Source organism: Heptranchias perlo, chromosome 20, assembly GCF_035084215.1.
Source record: "Heptranchias perlo isolate sHepPer1 chromosome 20, sHepPer1.hap1, whole genome shotgun sequence".
Taxonomy (NCBI): Eukaryota; Metazoa; Chordata; class Chondrichthyes; order Hexanchiformes; family Hexanchidae; genus Heptranchias; species Heptranchias perlo.
This window is the reverse complement of record NC_090344.1, coordinates 15,396,547-15,402,397: the sequence shown is the minus strand read 5'-3', so window position 1 is coordinate 15,402,397 and position 5,851 is coordinate 15,396,547. Positions and strand designations below refer to the sequence as shown.

The window sequence follows — 5,851 nt, the reverse complement described above, 5'->3', positions numbered from 1 at the left end:
CATGAGTGCGATGTTTATATATGAACTGTGGGTGTTTCGATATGAGTGTGATGTTTATATCTGAATTGCGGGTGTGCATCTCTGAGTGCGATCTTTATATATGAACTGCGGGTGCGTATATATGAGTGCGATGTTTATATACGAACTGGGGGTGTGCACATATGAGTGCGATGTTTTTATTTGAATTGCGGAATAAACAGGAGCTGCAATTCCTCCTGGGGTTATGTTTTCTTCCAAGACAATGATGTAAAGGGGCACTTTAGCAAGCGGCCAAAATAGCTCAGTTGGGAGAGCGTTAGACTGAAGATCGAAAGGTCCTTGGTTCAATCTCGAGTTTCGGCAGTTTTTGGTTGTTGAGTTTCTTCATCCTTGCTTCGATTTTCGCATTTCATTGCAGTGAAATTTGATACCCGCCACTGAAGGATTGGGGATGAAATAGAGAGGCATCAAGGATGGGAAATATTTTTTCGTATTGATTTAATTTTTATTTCTCTGTTACCTTCTGCCTTTTTCTCTTGTTTTTTCTCTCTCGGTGCCGGGGGACAATTTCATTTGATGCATTTGTCCGAAACCGATGCCTTTTCCACATCTCGGGGCGGTCAGACCCTCTCTGTCTGTCTGTTGCTGCTAATGATTATTAATGGGGACAGGCCGCGAGTTAAACGTTTCTCTGCAAACCGGAGAAAGAAAAATAAAAAAGAAAGACGTGTTTCTCCGGCCCATGGGCAAAGTTGCAATGGATGTTATTCAATAACACTGTCCCCGTGAATTTGTCTGTGGACCTGTTTGTAAGGCTTGCATTTTAAAAGTTACAAAAACCCGAAATAAATAAAGCAAATTAGAAGAACGGAATTCATGATCATGACATTACCGCATATTCTTTGCAAATGAGCTAACCAGCGGTCCGAACGGCTGTTAAATTAATTGTTGTACCTGGATGCTGGTTGGTAACGGTTTCTGTACTTGGACCCCGAAATCTCCCTGCTCCTCCACAGTTCCTTTTTTCTCACCATTTAGAAAATAGCCTGATTTATCTTTATTAGATTTAAAGTGGATCAACTCGCTCTCCCCCACATTGAACTCTATTTGCCGCAGTTTTGCCCACTCACTTAATCGATTTATTCCCACTTTTCAACGTCCTGCTTCCATCGACATGACTTATTGCGCCACCAGAAGGCTGCGTGTTCAAAACACGGGGTCACCGTGACTTCTCGAGCTGATCGGATTCTGGATCGTTCCGGATTGAATATTTTATCTGCTTTTTCTCAATAAACAGAATCTTGCTCTAAAGTCTGCTTCCCTGGTTCCCAAATTTCAGGAAGGCGTCTCATTCTGCCCTTGACTTTTGATCTTGACCTGCAGTTGAAACTTTTGCAAAGAGGGAAATACGTCGCCAAATCGCTCCACGTGAATCTGAAACGCTTTGGGAAGAAGTTCAGTGCAAACAATCAGGACTTTAAAGGCCCCTCAATGACCTGCACTTTCATTGAATGAGTTTTGTTCGCCTCTCGGCTTTCATCTCACTGAAGTGAAGAGTGTGACCGCCTTGTATCTGTCAGCGTGCAAGTGACGAGTTTGGGGTGAGCACGGGTCGTCTTTATTTTTGAAATCTCACCAAGCAACAGGGAAAAGAAACTTCGAATCAAACTGTCCCTGTCAGTGATGAATTGAAGTGAATATCGCTCCAAGCAGATCTGGACAATGAGCAGCGCAGCCGCACAGGAGTCCCAAATCCACCCTCTCGCCACTCGGCAATCACAACTTTACTCCGGCCCAGTATCGCCACGCTGAAATCAAGTATTTCTCGAACACATTTTTTTTAACATCATAGTTACTGGTGTTATAGTGAAGACTACGGTCCGCTTCACTGTAAGTGCAAGAGACAACTTTGTAGACACCGTGTCGTGTCACAGAGCTGCTCCTTCGACCTGCTCATTTCATCTCATCTCATTTTCAGCAAACCTGAATATTACTGGAATATAGAATGGCGAATCACAGCTCAAAAGGTCAATCCTCTCTACCACGAGGGGACTGAGTCTTCCAACATACGGTGGTTAATGGCAAGGTTGGCTTCATGTGCAGAAATAATACAGCACAGATTTTCACTCATGCAAGCTGCACACCCTTTATTTTGGAAAAGTAAACTGATAGTCAGACAGCTGATATATTAATCGCGGCAAGCTGAAGCTTCTGCTCGATGAATTAGTCCTTCAGCAACTACAAAGTTGTGTTTCTGTGGCGCAATTGTTTAGCGCGTTCGGCTGTTAACTGAAAGGTTGTTGGTTCAAGCTCCACCCGGTGAACGCTGGGTAGTAACTTTCACCTGAACATTCAATGTCTCGCGTTTCCAGCATTCGAATGTGTGTCCTGTCTGAACGAAAATATACAGGTGAGGTGCCTGAGGATTGGAGGGTAGCAAATGTTGTACCTTTGTTTAAGAAGGGCGGCAGGGAAAAGCCTGGGAACTACAGAACGGTGAGCCTGACATCTGTAGTGGGTAAGTTGTTAGAGGGTATTCTGAGAGACAGGATCTACAGGCATTTGGAGAGGCAGGGACTGATTAGGAACAGTCAGCATGGTTTTGCGAGTGGAAAATCATGTCTCACGAATTTGATTGAGTTTTTTGAAGGGGTAACCAAGAAGATAGATGAGGGCTGTGCAGTAGACGTGGTCTACATGGACTTTAGCAAAGCCTTTGACAAGGTACCGCATGGTAGGTTGTTGCATAAGGTTAAATGTCACAGGATCCAAGGTGAGGTAGCCAATTGGATACAAAATTGGATTGACGACAGAAGACAAAGGGTGGTTGAAGAGGGTTGTTTTTCAAACTGGAGGCCTGTGACCAGCGGTGTGACTCAGGGATCGGTGCTGGGTCCGTTGTTATTTATATTAATGATTTGGATGAGAATTTAGGAGGCATGGTTCGTAAGTTTGCAGATGACACCAAGATTGGTGGAATTGTGGACAGTGAAGAAGGTTATCTAGGATTGCAACGGGGTCTTGATAAATTGGGCCAGTGGGCCGATGAATGGCAGATGGAGTTTAATTTAGATAAATGTGAGGTGATGCATTTTTGGTAGATCGAATCGGGCCAGGACCTACTCCGTTTATGGTAGGGCGTTGGGGAGAGTTATAGAACAAAGAGATCTAGGAGTAAAGGTTCATAGCTCCTTGAAAGTGGAGTCACAGGTGGAGAGGGTGGTGAAGAAGGCATTCAGCATGCTTGGTTTCATTGGTCAGAACACTGAATACAAGAGTTGGGATGTCTTGTTGAAGTTGTACAAGACATTAGTAAGGCCACACTTGGAATACTGTGTACAGTTCTGGTCACCCTATTATAGAAAGGATATTTTTCAACTCGAAAGAGTGCAGAAAAGATTTACTCGGATGCTGCCGGGACTTGATGGTTTGACTTATAGGGAGAGGTTGGATAGACTGAGACTTTTTTCCCTGGAGATTAGGAGGTTTAGGGGTGATCTTAAAGAATTCTATAAAATAATGAGGGGCATAGATAAGGTAGATAGTCAAAATCTTTTCCCAAAGGTAGGGGAGTCTATAACGAGGGGACATAGATTTAAGGTGAGAGGGGAGAGATAAAAAGGATCCAGAGGGGCAATATTTTCACTCAAAGGGTGGTGAGTGTCTGGAACGAGCTGCCAGAGGCAGTCGTCGAGGCGGGTACAATTTTGTCTTTTAAAAAGCATTTGGACAGTTACACGGGTAAGATGGGTATAGAGGGATATGGGCCAAGTGCAGGCAATTTGGACTAGCTTCGTGGTATAAACTGGGCGACATGGACATGTTGGGCCGAAGGGCCTGTTTCCATGTTGTAAACTTCTATGATTCTACACCGTGAACATTGCCAGCTGAGTGCGTCTAATTTTCCACCATTTAATCTGCTGTCTGAAAAATATTCAAAAAAAACGAGATTGGCTTGAAAGAATTCGGATTACTTGTTGTTTCCACAATGAATGACACTCCCTTTGTTTTGGAAAAGTAAAATGGTATTCACATACCGACAGGTTTCAGCTGATTTGTGAGAGATCTTTCAAGGATCAATCTCTGGTTAAGGCGGCCTTTTTATCTCTCTCTCTCTCTGTTGGCAGAATCCAAAATGAAATTGGAGCTGGACTAATCATGCAAGAAATCAGGAATCACTTTAGCAAACAAAATACGGCCGAAAGCTGGAACTCTCTCATCCCAAAGGATATGGATTGAGGCTCAATTCAAATTTTCAAATCTGATATTGATAGATCTTTTTACGTTTCGGTTACCAAGGGATATGAGTCCAAGGCGGGGCAACATTGATGAATTAATGGTCACCTCATGATCTAATTGAATGAGACAGCAGGTTCGAGGGGCTGAATGGTCTTCTCCTGTCCCGATTTTCCTCTCCTGCTCAACGCGGATCTGGACGACTGGTGAAAGGCATCAGACTGACTCGAGAATGAAAAGCGGGTGTTCAGATTCAGCCACCTTGGGATTGTCGGACATACTGAACCCCTACAGCAACGTCACCACCTGCCTCTCTGCAATAATAGGATGAGAAGGAGCCCTGCCGCTGGCCCGGCTGGCTCAGTCGGTAAAGCACGAAATTCCTAATCTCAGGGTCGTGGGTTTAAACCACACATTGGGCGTTTTGTGTTCTTTTTTTCACAATGGGTGATGAAAGGTTCAAAGTGCAACATCTTATCTCCAGTTCAAGAAATCCAGTTTTATAAACAGACACAACACTGAGCTGTGTGAAAGGAAACCGTGAGCGTTGCCAAATATCCAGCCCCTCCCGATACTATCTTCTCATTCCCTCCACTTGGGACAAGGCCGATACCGTTTCAATCGGCTTCATTTATGCTGTTATTAAAAATGTTCATGGTTAGGAAGTGTAATATTTAGAAGATGCCAACTCTGGATCCATTCGCCTCTCTGATACCTCCTGAGCCCACGTTACCCTCTTTGATTCTCCCTGAGCTCCTTATCTTCTCTGATACCCTCAGAGAGTCCATTATCCTCTTTGAACCTTGTCAGCGCCCTTTACACTCTCTGATACACGCTGAGTGCCCCTCACCCCCTGATACGCCCTGAGCGTCCTTACACTCTTTGATACCCTCTGGCAGTCTTTCCTCTCTGCGAGATCTCAATAAACTCTCTGACACCCTCTGACTGCCCGCTCCCCTCTCTGAACCCCGTAACACTCTCTGATACCCTCTGACTGTCCCTTCCCCTCTCTGAGATGCCCTGGCCCAAATGGATCGCCACCAAGAAGCCATTAGACCCACTGATGCCTTGTCAGTTCCCATCACCGTCCCTGCTATCAAAGTACGGTGTAACTTCACAGGTGAAACTCCCGGTCTGTGTAAAGGATGAGATCCAGAGTTTGTTCGGTCGCTGTTGCTGCCGCCGCTCCCACCCTGATTGCTCGATTGGCAGTCGGTCCTGATCGACGTCCGTTAAACTGGGTGTGGATCTATTAGTGCGCTATCGATTTATAAAATTTGGGAGTTTATGTATGACAGCGATGCTTATATATGAACTGTGGGTGTGTATATTTGAGTTCGACATTTATACCTGCACTTTGGGTCAGTATATATGAGTGCGATGTTAAAATATGAAGTGTGGGTGTGTATATATCAGTTCGATGTTTAAAAATGAATTGTGTACTGAACAGGATGGGCAATTCCTCCTGGGGTTATATTTTCTTCCACGACAATGACACAAAGCAAAGGTTGGATGTGTCGTCGAAATATTTCAGTTCGGAGAGCGTTAGACGAAAGATCTGAAGTTCCTTGGTTCAATCCCGAGTTTCGGCAGTTTATGGTTGTTTAGTTTCTTCTTCCTTGATTCGATTCTCGCA

At 44.5% G+C, this 5,851-nt stretch overlaps 1 non-coding gene across 1 annotated transcript; it reads left to right on the top strand.

Moving 5' to 3' along the window:
* Window positions 1–269: 269 nt before the first annotated feature.
* Window positions 270–342, top strand: trnaf-gaa (transfer RNA phenylalanine (anticodon GAA)). Its single transcript has one exon. It is a non-coding gene; the product is annotated as a tRNA-Phe (tRNA).
* Window positions 343–5,851: the final 5,509 nt, after the last annotated feature.